Source organism: Phoenix dactylifera, unplaced genomic scaffold, assembly GCF_009389715.1.
Source record: "Phoenix dactylifera cultivar Barhee BC4 unplaced genomic scaffold, palm_55x_up_171113_PBpolish2nd_filt_p 000139F, whole genome shotgun sequence".
Taxonomy (NCBI): Eukaryota; Viridiplantae; Streptophyta; class Magnoliopsida; order Arecales; family Arecaceae; genus Phoenix; species Phoenix dactylifera.
In genome coordinates, this window is record NW_024067695.1 from 75,082 (window position 1) to 92,606 (window position 17,525).

Genomic DNA, 17,525 nt, shown 5'->3' on the forward strand with positions numbered 1-17,525 from the left:
GCACCAAAGCCATGGCCACCGCTCCTCATCCTCACTATGCCCCACATCTACCATCTTACTTCACCATCTTATCCGCAAATCGCTCCGACAGCAACCGCAGGATGACTGAAAGAGATCGAGGTGACAGGATGATTGAACAGACTTGACTGGCTAACTCAACCCTATCACCTTTGCTCATCTCATGGTTTGATTTAGATGTTATCAGATAAATTTTTCTGGCTGCTGGTGGGTCCAGAATCGGACAACACTTAAAAAGAAAAAGAAAAAGAAAACTCACTAAAAGGAGGGGAAAAAAAAGTGGTATTTGATCTCAAAAGATGTCGTATAATAATTTTGATACGATATGAATACGTATATAATATACAATTTATCAGATCTTAATCCTAACATGCAGTGAAAAGTAGGGTAATGCTCGTAACTGTTAGAGCCATACTACATATCACCGTAACATTGCTCAAAGAATATCTTACTCTGCATGAGCTAAGAAGATGAATTGGCTTCGTAAAAATAGGGTCCATTTGGTATTCTTACTGTTTTTTATTTTTGTTCCTGAAATATCATAGGGAGATTAATGTTGGAAATAGCTTGAAGAAAACTTCGGCTATTTCTTGTTTTTAGTTTCACCTCAAGATTTTTACGAAAGAATTTAGAAAACAAAAGGGTTACATCCCAGATGTTCGGTTTTAGTTCAATAGTTTTCTTCTTGGGATTTTGAAAACAAAAACATATAACAAATGCAATACCAAACAGGCCCATAGCTAGTGGTACGTTCAACAGCAATCATCCCAGGCCTCCAGCCTGCAAATAGACTTAGGCCCGGTTTGGAAGAGCTGTTGGCAGTAAAACTGTTGGAAGTAGAGCTATCTGAAGTAGAGCTGTCTGAAGTAGAGCTGTTATAAAAAGCTGTTTGCTGTTTGATAACTACATTCGTAAAGTGCTGTGGTACTTTATTTTGTATTTGGTAAACAAACTGAGAAAGTACTTTTGCATGACAAAATTACCATAAAGGACATTGCATAGTATTATACAACAGAACATAATAAAACATAAAATATATTAATACATAAATATATGATATAATATAATATTATTGTAATATAAAATAATATTATTATAATATAGCATAATAGTAATATAATTGTTAGAGTAAATTAATATTTGGTAATATAACATAATATTAAATTATTTAACATAACATATTAATGTATTATTCTGGAATGTAATTGTTGGGGGAATATGGTTTTTCCCCCAGTGACATAATTACCCCTAAGAAGCCGCACAACCGCCGATCTGGTGCAGCCGAAGTCGGCGTCCGACCTCCGACCTCGGAACATCCGACCTCAGAACCTCCGATACCCGAGGTCTGTTTTTGTCGATTACCCACTACGGCCGTACCCTTCCGAGATCCGGCCGAGGGCCATATCCTGCCACTGCCCTGGCATTTATTGCGCATGACCCCTGCAAACCCCCAGTTCACTCCACAATTAATGCGGATCTCCGGCTTACTCCACAATTAATGCGGATCTCCGGCTTACTCCACAATTAATGCGCATGGCTTCTGTCATCTACGGACCCGCAACTCTCCACGGCAAGTCAGCCCAGCAGAGTCCAATCAACGATGATAAGTCTCTGATCTCGGCCATACCTCCGACATCAATGCAATGATTCGCCCGATCGCGTGCCACCTTGGGTCGTACGGCGACCTCACCTCCGACATCAATGCAATGATTCACCCGATCGTGCGCCGATCCGAACACCATGCCGAGCCGTACTAAGGCCTCGCCCCATCACATCACAGGTAAACCGACCCTCCTATAAAAGGGAGCCTTTGCTTCTCAGAGGGGGGTTGGAGACTGGGCACTCTACAAACACTATTCTTCTTCTTCCCATATAATTTGCCCCCCTTCTGACTTGAGCGTCGGAGGGCCGGCGCCAGAAGACCCGGCCACCGGCTTTTCTGCAGGCACCCGGACGGAGGACGCCGCCCGCCGACAGACCGCCGCTCCCCTGTGAGCACCTGCCGCTCCCTCTCTTCGACCGACGATCGCCCCCGGGTTCAATTTCCAGCAACAGTTGGCGCTAGAGGAAGGGCCCGAATAGCGATCATGAAGTTGAGAAGCAAGGGAGCCTCCAACATCTCCCGGCGTCCCCCGCAAAGTCCTGGACGCTCCGTCCAGAATTCGCCTACTCCGGCTGACCCGGTTCCTCAGGTCCAGCCGGAACAGTTCAATGCCCTGGTACAACAAGTCCAGGCCCTGGCCGCCGCCGTTCAGGGCCTGCGACGCGAGGAGGCCTTACCAACGCTCCCCCCGCAGGCCCAGGTCTTGCCGGAATTCCCTCCCAACGGCCCAGTTCTCCCAGGCCAGAACTTGCATGGCTCCTCCAGAGCCAACAATGAAGAGCGGACTTCTCCCCGGAGAGAGCTACCGGGGGAAGATTTCAACAGAAGACCCCAACCCTCTGAGGCTGAGTCAGCCCCGGACCACCGTGAGCCGGCGCAGACCACGGTGACAATCCCACGGGCGGGGGAGCTCGACAGGAAAGTTGAGCATTTGGAGCGCCAAATTGCAGCGCTCCACAGTAAGAAGGCAAGGCAGGAGGGAGACTTTGAGTTCACTACCAAGTCCCCCTTTTCCCGCCAGATCGAGGATGAGCCGGTCCCCGCGAGGTTCAAAATGCCTCAGGTGGAGCCCTACAGCGGAATTACCGACCCCCTCGACCATTTGGAGAGTTACCGAGCCCTTATGGCTCTACAAGGGTCTTCGGAGGCCATACTTTGCAAGGCCTTCCCAGCGACTCTTCGAGGGACCGCTCGGCTTTGGTTTTCTGGACTAAAGCCGAACACGGTGTCCTCCTTCGAGCAACTCGGCAGGCAGTTCGCTACCAATTTTGCCGCCAGCCGACGCCACCGACGGACGTCAGACTCCCTCCTGGACATCAAGCAGAAGGAGGGGGAATCTCTCAAGGAGTATCTGGACCGCTTTACCGCCGCCACGTGGGAAGTTCGCGAGCTAGACCAGTCAATAGCCATGTCGGCTCTGAAGACTGGGGTTCGCTCCTACCGATTCCTCTTCTCCATTGAGAAGAGCTTCCCGGCCGACTTCACCGAAATGCTGGCCCGAGCCCGGAAGTACGCCAAGGCCGAGGAGGCAGTTGCCTCCAGGCGGGGTGCGATTGAGCCCGCCTCAAGGAAACAGAAGAAACGACGCGAGGAGCGCGGCCGACAGAGAAGCCGATCCCCCCGTCGAGAGAAGAACCTCCCTCGGCTGAGGAGCCCCCCTCGGCAGCAGGGGCGAGCTCAGCGGAGGACCCCACCTCGACCAAGATCTCCACCACGGCCTCGGACGTACCCAGGGAGGTACGAGAACTACACACCTGTCAATGCCCCCCGGGCCGAGATCTTGATGGAAATCGAGGGTCGGGATTTCTTCCGACCCCCGCCTCCTATGCGGGATACGGGAGTTCCCCGCAATCCCAGGAAGTACTGCCGCTTCCACCGAGACCGTGGGCACGACACGGAGGATTGCTTCCAGCTCCGGGACGAGATAGAGGCGCTCATCCGCCGGGGAGTACTCAACCGATTCGTGAGAAACCGACGCGAGGAAAGGAGGCCGGCGGAAAACGCCACGCTGCCCGAAAACCCGGACGACAACAGGCCCATCGCCGGTACCATCAATATGATCGGAGGAGTCTCGGCAGGAGCAGCAGCCCAGGGAGCCCCCCCCGAAGCGCCTGCGTGCTGAAGAAGTCATCTCGTTCTCGGACGAGGACTTGGAAGGGGTTGAGACCCCCCACGATGACGCTGTGGTCATCTCCATGATTGTAAATAAGTTTGATGTAAAACGTGTCCTAGTTGACAATGAAAGTTCAGCTAACGTTTTGTACTACCATGCCTACCAAAAAATGGGGTTGCCAGAAGGACGTCTCCGGAAAATCAATGCCCCACTGGTTGGGTTCACCGGAGACTCGGTCCCAGTTGAAGGTGAGGCCAGCTTCCTTGTCACAGTTGGCCTCGCTCCCCGGGAGAGCACTGTAAGAACGGACTTCCTTGTGGTCCGTCTGCCCTCAGCCTACAACGCCATCCTTGGGCGGCCAGGGCTAAACGCCCTTCGAGCCGTGGTTTCAACCCGCCATCTGCTCATGCGGTTCCCCACCGGCCGGGGAGTAGGCGAGGTCCGCGGAGATCAGTTGGTTGCCAAGCAGTGCTACATGGCGGCCCACAGAGTAAGGCAACCGACCGAGGCGCCGATTCAGCCAACAGGCCCCTCACTACCCGTAGAAACCCTGGATGCGAGGGATACCCTTTGGAAGAAGCAAGTAGAGGGAGTGTTGGGGAAATATGGTTTTTCCCCCAGTGACATAATTACCCCTAAGAAGCCGCACAACCGCCGATCTGGTGCAGCCGAAGTCGGCGTCCGACCTCCGACCTCGGAACATCCGACCTCAGAACCTCCGATACCCGAGGTCTGTTCTTGTCGATTACCCACTACGGCCGTACCCTTCCGAGGTCCGGCCGAGGGCCATATCCTGCCACTGCCCTGGCATTTATTGCGCATGACCCCTGCAAACCCCCAGTTCACTCCACAATTAATGCGGATCTCCGGCTTACTCCACAATTAATGCGGATCTCCGGCTTACTCCACAATTAGTGCGGATCTCCGGCTTACTCCACAATCAATGCGCATGGCTTCTGTCATCTACGGACCCGCAACTCTCCACGGCAAGTCAGCCCAGCAGAGTCCAATCAACGATGATAAGTCTCTGATCTCGGCCATACCTCCGACATCAATGCAATGATTCGCCCGATCGCGTGCCACCTTGGGTCGTACGGCGACCTCACCTCCGACATCAATGCAATGATTCACCCGATCGTGCGCCGATCCGAACACCATGCCGAGCCGTACTAAGGCCTCGCCCCATCACATCACAGGCAAACCGACCCCCCTATAAAAGGGAGCCTTTGCTTCTCAGAGGGGGGTTGGAGACTGGGCACTCTACAAACACTATTCTTCTTCTTCCCATATAATTTGCCCCCCTTCTGACTTGAGCGTCGGAGGGCCGGCGCCGGAAGACCCGGCCACCGGCTTTTCTGCAGGCACCCGGACGGAGGACGCCGCCCGCCGACAGACCGCCACTCCCCTGTGAGCACCTGCCGCTCCCTCTCTTCGACCGACGATCGCCCCCGGGTTCAATTTCCAGCAACAGTAATATATATTATATTTATAGTATAATACAATAATAAAGGTATAAAATATTATAATTATTAGTATAAATTAATTTCTCATAATATAACATAATATTAAATTATGTAAAATAACATATTAATGTATTATAATGTAATGTAATATAATAAAATATTTATAGTATAATAAAATAATAAAGGTATAAAATACTTTTTCTTACGGAAGGGAGTCTGACGGCTAAGGTTCTTGGCTCCAGCATATTTTTAGGTTTATAAAGGGACAAACTGTGTAATTATTGTATTTTAATATGGGCATTTTTGTCAAAAATACAGCTTTCCGAAAAAGCTGAAAACAACTTTTGGGAGGAAGCTCCAAACCCAAAAGCTGTTTTCAGCTTCCCGCAAAAGCTGAAATAGCTTTTCCAAAAATTTACCAAACACAGTTTTTTATCTAAAAGCACTTTTGGAGGGCCAGAAAGTACTTTTTGGCCCTCCAAAAGCTCCCCCAAATAGGGCCTTACGCACTTCCCACCATCCGGCACTTCGAAACATAAAGTCTATTTGCTCCATAACGCCTAACTTCTTATGTCGTCAGGTTCCGCGCCAAGCCAACTAAGTGGCAGATCTTTTGGCCAATTTTCTCTAGCATGAAGCAATTAGAGTCAGTTTGGACTGAAAGTTTTCCTCCGGATCTCGCTCATCGTTTTAGAGCGGATGATCTAGTGATCTTTCATTCTCTGTTGCCAAAAAAGGATATCAGCCATTGAGGTGATAGCTCAGTGGTACCATGACCTTACTTCCAACCAAGTGATTTCGAGTTCGAAACACAGGCGTCAATTAAATTGTGGAGACCGGATGCTCCCTACTGGGGCACGGGATCTGGAAGGGCATATTGGTCTGCTTGTAGCCTCGGTGGTGCCGGGTATGACGTACTCATACGGAGAGTTCGTGCCGGAGCCTAGAGGGGTAACCGAGCTAAGCCCACGGATGGAAAGGGTATGAGTAAAACCGGCCGGGGTGCCCAACATACGGTCATTTCTGTCCGCATCGAATATTCTCCTGGCGAGGTGGGGGCTGCTATGCGTGGGTGGGCTTGTCCTTTCCTCGCCCCCCCCCCCCCCCCCCCCCCTCTTCCCTTCTTCTCCTTTTTTTTTTTTTTATTTTGCAAAAAAAAAAAAAGAAATCAAGCAGATTAATATGAGTGCAAGTTCAAGTCCTACCGGTTCATTTTCTCACCGAGCAACTGACAGACACGGCCTATCTTCTTTTATGGGCCTATTTGGTTTCACTTACAACCGAGTGGGCACTCACCCTGTTGATGTGGCCTCGGCTCCCTGGGCTGAAATGACGTCCAACTCTTTGTTTTCCTTTCTACTGCACTTCGGGCCAACTAAACCCCCAAAGTGGGCTTCTACTTCTACTGAGCCCAACTAAATTCAGAGGTATAATTAAAGAGGCCGTAAATAAAAAATTAAAGAAAAAAAAAAAGCTCCCTTCTCTCTTAGGTCCAAGTTCTGGTTTTACTAGGATTGGAAGTGCTAGAGGAGCGTTAACCCTTATGAGCCTCTTCCACCATAAAAAATAATCAAATAAGCATTGCAATACTGAAGAAAAGTAGGTAAAACTGTCACGCCCCGAACCCAGCACCCGGGTCCGGCACGCGACCGGCCGCATGAGCCCTAGAGCAGTGCCCTAAAGATCATGCAAGGCCTAAGATAAACAAAAATTCCAATAAATCCATAATTAATGTATTTAAAACAAACCAACTAAAATGTACTGATTTATTACATAATTTCAAATGTCCATAAATAAAAGATAGATTAACTTCTATCTATCCAGCAATCAGACTCCATGCTGATCTGATTTCTCGTTCCACCCAATGGTCTCTACAAATCCAGTGCCTCTGAAAAAGAAAGTAAGTGTAGTATGAGCTTTTCCAGCCCAGTAAGAATCCCAACAGCCACACACAGTAAAAATCATAAAATAATCAATGCATCAAATATATGTCATTTCATCATTTCAAAAGGCTCAACAAATAACAAATATATACACAAACCATTTTGTATACATAAATCCCTTTTTCACATTTCGTGATTCATTCACGTAATACCATGATTCCCAAGTCTTCAGACTTTTTACTTCTGGCGTTGGACTAACCAAGATCATGACCCAGTCCAAGACTGCACAAATCCCACGCATAAGCTCGTGGCAGCTATCCCACGCGTAAGCCCGTGGAGGCTATCCTACGCATAAGCTCGTAGAGGCTATCCCACGCATAAGCCCGTGGAGGCTATCCTACGCATAAGCTCGTAGAGGCTATCCCACGCATAAGCTCGTGGCAGCTATCCTACGCATAAGCTCGTAGAGGCTATCTCATGACAAGGTTAGTCCAACCCATTTTACATGTCTAGTTTTACATGTTTAATCACATTTCAATCACGTCACATATTTTCATAATTTCTCAAAAATATGTTCTTCCTTCCCAATTTAATTATTTCAATACTTTCATAATAAGCAAAATGCACACCTCATAGTGTCATACAAGCTCAAAAACAAATAGCAACATACTAATAAAATATATCCAACGATAAATCCAATATATGCATAAATAAAGGTGCTCAGATGTAGGGATTCTTACAGAAATTGTAGACTGACTCAATCACGGATCCGAGTCACAACCTACTCGCTGGGGTGCTGAGTCCCCTGATCAAAATCTTCTGGCACCGCTGACTCTTCCCCTACAACATCAATTATATTTCACAACTAAATTATTTAATATTTAAATATTCTAAACCATAATTCACATCTACTATGGGGTCCATCACCAGATCCCCAAACATCTCAATCCCTCCAAATCTAGGGCAGTCGGGGTGGCCCGACTCCCACCCTTGTACCATCGGCCTATGTCGTCGCCAGCCATGGCCGCAGCCACGCCGCGACGATAATCGGTCCCGGTGAAGAGACCAAAAGAAGGGGTGGATGAGAGAGAAGGGTTCTTCCTCCACCTCTTTGGTCCAAGGGCATCAGCCAGGGTGGCCGTGCCCTCACCTTCCCCACCCTCGGCCACCATTGGCCAAACCATCGCCGGCCGCCCCTGCTGCAGTCAACGGCGATGGTGGCTAGCCAAGAGAAAGAGAGAAGAAGAGGTCTCCTCCTCTTCTTCTTCTTTTTCTTCTCTTCTCCTTCTTCTTCTTCTTTTTCTTCTTCCACCGACACTGTCCCCTCCCCCTTCCTCCATTTCTTCCGAAGATCCACTGGCAGTGGCTCGGCCCCCACCCGACGGCAACCCCAGTGGCCCCCGACCGCCGCCGCCGTCGCCGCCGGTGGCCAGCCGACGCGAGAGGGAGAGAAGAAGGAGGTGGAACCGTGCGGGACGCCCTCGGTCCACCATCCCCATCCCCACTAAAACCCTAGAAATCATCTCCAACCCTCACACAGATCCGATCAACCCCCTTCCCGCCATGCATCTCGGCCATTCCGGCGGTCGGCGGCGGCGGAATCGGGAAGAGAGAGGCCGAAACAGGGGTACCCTGTTTCGGACTCTTCTCCGATGATTCACCGGCCAAAAATCCCTCCAACGCCACCCAAAATCCAGAACAAGAAGCATAAGGAAGGGACCATGCTTACCTCAGTCCGGTGGGGGTGCTCCGGCGGCCTTTCCGGCGACGAAATCGGAGAGGAAATTCGGATTTCCCCGCACGGGTCCAAAGCTTTTCTCCCGATTTGTGGGGAAGGGAGGAGAGGCTTTCCGGCTTCCTCCACGGCCGACCGGTTCTCGGCTCCGGCGCTCGTTTTCCTCCGGCGATCGGCCTCTCCAATGCCGCCGCCGCCGTCGCCCCTTGCCCCCCTCCTTTCGTCCACCCCGATCGTGCCTAGGGCACGATCGTGATAAGGGGATGGGCCCGGTCTTTTCGGGCCGGCCCGTCCCCCCTTTTTTTTTGGGGGGGGGGGGTTTACATTCTCTCCCCCTTAAAAAAAAATTTCGTCCTCGAAATTAACGTACCTGGAATACCAAAGAGTTGAGGGTGTTTGACTTTTATTTCTTCCTCGAGCTCCCAAGTGGCCTCTCTTTCGGAGTGATTGCTCCATTGTACCTTTACATAAGAAATGGTCCGTCGTCGCAGCACTTGATCCTTTCTGTCCACAATCCTAACCAGGTACTCGTCATAAGTCAGATCCTCATGCAGACTTATAGGCTCAAAATCTACCACATGGTTCGGATCTGGAATATATTTTCTCAGCATTGAAACATGGAATACATTATGTACACCTGATAAAGCTGGTGGTAGAGCCAAACGATATGCCACTTCTCCAATTCTATCCAGGATCTCGAACGGACCAACATACCTAGGGCTCAATTTGCCACGAACCCCGAACCTCATCATACCTTTAGTAGGAGATACTTTCAAAAAAATATGATCACCAACATGAAACTCCAGTTCTCTTCTCCTATTGTCAGCATAACTCTTTTATCTACTCTGAGCTATAAGGAGCCGTTCTCTGATCACCTGTATCTTATCCACAGTTTGCTGTACTATCTTTGGACCCAATACTTTTCTTTCTCCCACATCATCCCTGAGATCTCAAGTAGTCTCCCTCTCGAAGTATCTACTCACAAGATTTTGACATACAAAAATCACAGCATCTCAAAACTTGATCCTTTTTATTTACCACACATAGTAAGTTCTTTTGATCTCCTTCAAAAGAATTCCAAACTTCCAACCTTAGATTAAAATGCCATAATTATATCCCAAGAAATTAATTTCTCTTGATTCTACACAGAGATCATAATTGGCTTGACAGAAATAGGAGAAATCTTTAGTATCAAATGCTCTTAATATTCTATAATCATTTTTCTTTTCTTAACTTTGTCTGTGATTAAATGATCAACCTTTATCCTAGGAAAACCGCAAACCTGTTCAAATAGGTATATTGATGAGAGCACAAAAGTGCGACCTACATGTTACTAAAATTAGTGTTATTGTTAACCGATAATAATAAATTCACTAGATTAATATTATATTTGGATTTAACATAGATTAGTATAAATTATAGATAAAATGCACATTGACTACAAATTTGACTTCAAATCGGGTCCGAGTCGGGTTCGGGTCCGAATCGGATCCATTTCTTTTGAGCCTTTGGAAAATAATTTTGGACAAATCTAAATTTGCCATAAGGTCCTGGGTGACCCATGACTTGAAAGAATTGCACTTGACCTCCAGCGAGAATAGATGACCCGTCCGTCTACAAGCAAAATTTCATATCATACTATATGACTAATCGGATGGAACTTGATGTCTCCCATATCCTCCCAGCTGTCCGCACGCATCACAAAGCTCCCGGCTCCTCCCTCTTTCCGCGTTCAAGATCCACCGCATCCGTGACCCGCCTCTGCACCCACGGATCCATCTCATCCCGTGATCCCGTTCTTCTCGCGATCAGCCCAGAAGCAACCTTCCATCCGTGCGTTTCAGCCCGGCGTTCGTCTGCGTCTCCATCATGCCAGCCGACACATCTCAGCATGCCAGCCCAGCTGCAAGGCGTCTCCAAATCCTCCGCAATCACCGTGCTTCCCAGATGCCATTCCGAGCGATTCCAGCATCCCAGCTCCTCAACCGCACCGCGTCCTCCCAGCTCCCTTCCATTTCTTCCTCCCGCAGTGCCCCAGCCACGGATCACCTTCCATTCCCAGCATCCCACACCTCTTGCTCCTTCTTTCATCTCCGCAATCCAAGCAGCATCCCCATCTCCTCTTCTTCCGGCCACAGCAGCGAATTAGCAGGGGATTTTCAGCAACCCCAAGCACCGCGTCCGTGAATGGCGTCCTCCCGTCGATCCCGCATCATCCTCCTTTTCCGTGATCGACGTTCCCAGCGATCACGCATCAAGATCTTCTTCCTTCCGCAATGATTCCAGCATGGCCCGAAGAAGCAAGTCCGGATCCGCATTCTCCTCCTCGTCCCAGCAACCACGTTCTTCACACGGTGAAAATGCCCAGATCGCCTTCCATATTCACGGCATCTCCAAGGGCTATAAGAAGAGGGGAAGAAGGCAGGCAGAGAGGAGAAGAGTGCTCGGTTGAGGGCCAAAGAAACAGAGTGCTCGGTTGGGGTGGAGGCCAAGAAACAAAGAAGGAGAGGCCATCGGCTTGTTCAAGGCGGAACAGGGGAGAGAAGAGAGAGTGTTGTGCTCTGTTTTCAACTTCATTGAAAACAGAGCATGGTGTTTCTTTCTTCCTTTTTTTTAGTTTTTAGCTTTTTGTTTTTTTTGTTTTATTTTAATTAAGAGTAATGTGTTGTTTGTAGTTGGAATTTTAATTAAGAGCATGTTGTTTTGGGGTTTTTAGTTTTATTTTAATAGAGAGTTTTATTTATACTAAAGTTTTTAATTTCTGTTGTTTTTAATTTCCGTTCCTCAAATTCTGTAATCTTTCTTCTTTTTTTTATGCAATACATTAAAATTTCTTTCATGCAATTGATGTTCCAGTCTTCAATATTCCTAGCACTGTTTTCATCCATTTTATGCCAGAGCTTTCTTTTTTTTATTAAATATATAAATGCTTTTTAAATCTAAGTATATGTCCTCTAGTTGATTTCAATAAAAATTAATTCTCTGGTAGACCAGGAAATCAGTCAATATCCCCGACATAATGTTTTTTTTCTTCCATCATTCAAAAGTCGATTTTGAATCCGAGTGAATGTTCTAATTTTTATGCAACTCCAATCGCCTCCCTGTGGATCGACCTCTTACAACCGCTATTCTTCGAGTAGAACAGGTAAGAGTAAAAATTTAAATTAAACTTTGTTCGTCGGTTCTAACAACGATCTGTCTAGCATATTTTTAGTTAGATAGGAATCGGACGAACAAAATTTTGGCGCCGTTGCCGGAGAGGCAAATCGAGAAGCAAGAACGATCACGAAGATCAAATCAAATTTTGGATGCCCGGAGTGAACGTACTCCGGTAGTAAGTTTTTATTTTTTTTTTTTTATTAATTTTTCTTATTTTTATAATCTCTAGTTAATAATTTCGTAGTTATTAAATTCTGAAATTTGAAATTCGAAATTTAAAATTCAAAAAAAAATTCAAAAAAATTTTTTCAAAAATTCAAAATTTTTTAAATTCAAAATTTGAATTCTGAGATTCGAAATTTGAAGTTTAAAAAGAAAATTTTTTTTAAAAAAATAAAAAAATATATATATATATATATAATTTTATTATTTTTGCTAGTAATTGACAGGGTGCAATCCCCCGAGGTTATCATACCTCTATTGGGACTCCTCACGGAGTAATCTCCAGAGCTTATTCAACGGGCATTCGGAGATTGACTGACGCATAAGAATTGTGTTTAGTTTACATTCAAGTTATTGCTATATAAAAAAATAATAAAAAAAAATAAATAAAAATAAAAAATTATATAAAAAAATAAAAATAAAAAAAAAATTATTGATTGCTCATTTAATCAATACAACCTAATGACATTGCATAAACTTTAAAAAAAAAATATTGATTATTTGCTGCATTTAGTATTAAGCATTTGCATAAAGTAATTAAGGACAAAACCCATTAAAAAGATAAGGTCGGGAAGTCATTACCTGTCCTTAGCCCAAAAATCACCACCTTGCATACTTATCCTAAGCCAAATTAAATTAAAATCAAATTAGACGTTGGCCTTAGGGTTTTCGAGCTCAATTAGGCTCTTGGAAAGAAGCGGCTGAAAGCCACTCCAGTGAGGATTTAGTAATTGGTGATGTCTAGGAAAGTTTTACAACAGTGAGAACTGTTACGGGTATTGTGGTATCGGTGTATCCCTTCTGGCACCACCGCACACCCCGGGACTTTCTTGGTCACTGGTTACTGGATCACTTAACTGGTAAGCTCAAGCTTAATCTGAAAGGAAGATTAGGGGCTGTCTAATCTAGAGAGAATTTCAAGAACTTTTTAACCTGAAAGTCTCTGTGCAACTAGATTTAAGAAGCTACTAAACCTCACTTAGCTCTAAGACTAATAGGGTCAAATTGTTGTGTGGTGTTGATTGTGGTCATCTTGGTCTAGCCCTTCTTCTTATCTTTTAGGATTTCGTTTAAAAAATTGAGTCTAATTAAGTTGTGGAAAATGTATGCATGGTAGAAGGTCATTAAGGGATAAGTTAACCCCATTTGATCCTGAGATTGACAGAACTTTTCATCATAACCTGCGAACTGTAAACCAACTGTCGATCTCTACAATGGGTGAACATATTAGAACCCTGAATGAATTATTCGCTCCTGCATCCGCTAGTCCACCTACATGTATAGTACTGCCAATAAATAATGCAGCCCAATTTGAAATTCGGGCTGCAACAATAAATATGTTACCCAAGTTTCATGTGTTCGAGAGTGAACAACCCTACATTCATCTAAACAAATTTTTGACAATCTGTCAAACGTTTAGAAATCAAAACTTAGATGAAGAGGGTATTAAATTAAGGTTGTTTCCCATGACTTTAGAGGATCGTGCTGCTGCATGGCTGTATTCCCTTGCTTCAAATTCCATCACATCATGGGAACAACTATCTAAGAAGTTCATGGCAAAATTTTACCCCATGATTAAAACAGAAAAAATTAAGGATGCCATAAGAACTTTTAGAGGAAATCTGAGGAGGAATTTTCCCAACTTTGGGAAAGATTCCATGATCTTTTGGTCAAGTGCCCGCACCATGGGCTTGACAAGGCTGATCTAGTACATTTCTTTTACAAAGGACTACCTCCGGCGCATAGAAACATGATCGAGTCCATGCACAAAGGTAGGTTCATGAACCAAACCCCAGATCAAGCCTATGAATTTCTTGTTGACTTAGCTGAAAATGCCCAAAATTGGAGTAGCTATGGTGAGGAAGTAAATAGAGATGAGTTCGGGTCTAGGAAACCAGGTAATTATGAAATGAAAGTAGACCCAGATCTCAAAAATATTATATCCAATCTGGTGACTGGAGTAAACAATTTAGGCAAAAAGTTTGATGCTTTCACTGTGTCCACTAGTTCCGGGTTATATAAAGAGTCAAATCCCGTCATGAAAGTGGATCACGAGTCATATAGTTTGTGTGTCTTGTGTAACAGTCCAGAGCATCTAGTGGAGTGCTGCCCTAATCTGTCCACCATAAAGGCCGAGCAAGCAAATGCTCTAAATTCATATAGTGCCTTTAAGAAGCCCACTCCCAATTCGTTCAGCCCAGTTTACCACCCTCTGATAATAGGTTCCACCCAAATTTTTCATATAAGCAGAACGAACCTATTCAGCATCAAGGTGGTCCACCAGGTTTTCAGAACAACTTTTCCAGGATAGGGCCACCACAAATGAACCAATCTTTGGTTCCATCTGTACCTTCCTATAATGCTCCTATCCCACAGCAATCTTCACCATTAGAAACCATGATGGCTAATATGATGAAACAACAACAAGATTTTATCAAGCAACAACAACAGACCAATACAGCCCAAGCCCAGACTAACCAATTCCATGCGCAAGCAATTGCAAAACTTGAGGTTAGTCTGAGCCAAATAGCTAACTCTCTAGGGGATAGGAAGAAAGGTGAACTACCTAGTCAACCAGTGCCTAACCCTAGTAGACAACAAATCCAAGATCAAAGAGGTCAGTATCAAATCAATGGAAATCCGACCTATGAAGTCCAGGCAATTACCACTCTAAGGTCTGGCAAGCAAGTGGACAATAAAGTCCAACTTCCTGAACATGAAAAAGAAAATAAAAATAAATCCGATAAGAACCCAATTCAGAAGAGAGGTCAAGAACAGGACAAACCAGAAAAAAGGGAAGAACCTATAGAAACATACAAACCCAAGGTTCCCTTCCCCAGTAGACTTCAGGACTCCAAGAAACAATCTAACTTTGATGAAATCATGGAAGTCTTTAAAACTGTTCGGATAAATATACCTTTTCTCGATGCCATAAGACAAATTCCCTCCTATACAAAATTCTTGAAAGACCTCACCACGGTCAAAAGAAAAACAAGTATTTCTAGGCAAGCTGTTATGGCTGCACAAGCCTCATCCCTCATTCAACAACAGATTGCCCCGAAATTCAAAGACCCTGGTTGCCCAACTATTGAAATAAAAATAGGAGAGACGATCATCCAAAGAGCTCTATTAGATTTAGGAGCCAGTGTAAATCTACTTCCCTACTATGTGTACCAAAAGTTAGGTTTGGGGGAATTAAAACCTACAAATATTACCCTTTCCTTAGCAGATAGGACAGTGAAGTACCCCAAGGAGATTGTAGAGGATGTAATAGTGAAAGTAAATGAGTTTTACTATCCTGTGGACTTCGTTATCCTTGAGACCGAACCTGTAATACATCCAGACAATCACACACCTATAATTTTAGGTAGACCCTTCTTAGCCACAGCAAATGCTGTGATCAATTGTCGGAATGGGATGCTGAAGTTATCTTTTGGCAATATGAAAGTCGAACTTAATGTCTTTAATATAAGTAAACAACCACCAGACGACAAAGAAATCAATGAAGTTGACATGATTGAAAGTCTGGTTCAGGAGACTTTCTTACAAACTTATAATAAGGACCCTTTAGAAGCTTACCTTGCCCATTCTGAGGAAGTGGTCGAGCATACACCCCCTAGTTCTGTTCCTCTTATAAGCATAGATCGTCACCAGCCAACTGTTCTTCCTTGGACTCTTCCAAAACCATTCTTAGATAATGGTTGAAAAAATGGGGATTTACATTTTGTCTGACTGAAGACATAAAACTTAGCGCTCTTGGGAGGCAACCCAACATGTAAATATTTTCAAAAAAAAAAAAAAATTGCAGGTTTGTGATTTTTGCCCCTATTGTCACTTTACCTACCCATATCAGGTAACTTCTCCTCTATCCTATTACTGTTTTAAATTTTCTTTCACATTGAGGACAATGTTAGATTTAGGTGTGGGGGAGAGAATATTTTTGATGCAATTAAAAAAATATTAAAATTAAAAAATAATAAAAAAAAGGGGGATTTCAAATTTTTAACTCAAAATCTAATCTTCTTGGCTGTGTAAAGTAGGAATTGCTTTGACAATAGCTTTGAGTTAAGAAATATGATAGCAGTTTTAGCTTGAGTTGTCGTCCCACCTATCTTCTGCTAACATGATACAAGATGAGTTAGCACCTACACATAAGCACATGAATAGTGGGGTATGTAAACTTACGACTAATATGAATACTTTTAATCTTCGGGATAATTTAGAGTTATATGTGTGATGAACACCCTAACCTAACCAAAAAAAAAAAGAAAAAAAAAAGAAGAGATAAAATAAAATAATGAGTTTAATTTAAGTCTCCTCACTGAGTAACCGGGCCTCCTGCCTGGCAAGCAGCGAGTGTTCGCGTAAAAAGGTGAGGACATTGAGATTAAACTCTGAGTGACTAATTTGGCCTTGAAGCCTAGTTAACTTGAGTTATTAAACCTGTTAGGGTGTCTCTACACCTAGTGCCCTGAGCCATCTAGATCGGGAGTCATTGGCCTAACACTCGCTACATGGGTTAGCTAGAAAGCTTAATAAGGCTAGATATTGCACAAGTCATTCTTCTTAGCATTCAGTCTGAAAAAAAAAAAGAATAAATAAATCCGGGGTGTTCATTACCATTTAACTCTAGAAAGTCTTGAAAATTGGAGTGATCATGTTGGAAGTAAGTGAAAGCCACTCATTTATATGATACTATCTTGCACCTCACTACATTCTTGACTTGTTAGCAGATAGATGGGGTGTAATGAAACTTGAGTTAGAGTCTGTTTAAATATGATAACAACAAGTCTCTATTGTCCTTGCAATTCTAGTTTCATTCAGTAATACTTATTCAAATTTCGAGTTAAAATTTGGAAATTCCTGACTGATGAAGTTTGTGGGTAACTTCACTGCAAACCCTCACGAGACAACACTCGTCCGCTAGGGTAACCTAGGGGTTTAACGGCTTGTTGCACATGCTAAGTGCAATCGCAATGCTCTACGAAAGTGAGTATTTATCTTAGGATATTTATATAATAAATAACACTTTTGCTCTCTCATTTTATCATTTTCGCACTGAATTGCTAGAGACTAGCAATAAGCTAGTTGGGGGGTGTGATGAGAGCACAAAAGTGCGACCTACATGTTACTAAAATTAGTGTTATTGTTAACCGATAATAATAAATTCACTAGATTAATATTATATTTGGATTTAACATAGATTAGTATAAATTATAGATAAAATGCACATTGACTACAAATTTGACTTCAAATCGGGTCCGAGTCGGGTTCGGGTCCGAATCGGATCCATTTCTTTTGAGCCTTTGGAAAATAATTTTGGGCAAAT

General features: G+C 44.5%; 1 long non-coding RNA gene across 1 annotated transcript; it reads right to left on the bottom strand.

Annotated features, from left to right (window-relative positions):
• Window positions 1–6,898: 6,898 nt before the first annotated feature.
• On the bottom strand, window positions 6,899–7,928 carry LOC120104885. The gene is made up of 2 exons (XR_005507237.1): window positions 7,821–7,928; window positions 6,899–7,085 (listed from the first exon to the last, which is right to left on the bottom strand). It is a non-coding gene; the product is annotated as an uncharacterized LOC120104885 (long non-coding RNA).
• Between the last annotated feature and the right edge of the window lie 9,597 nt (window positions 7,929–17,525).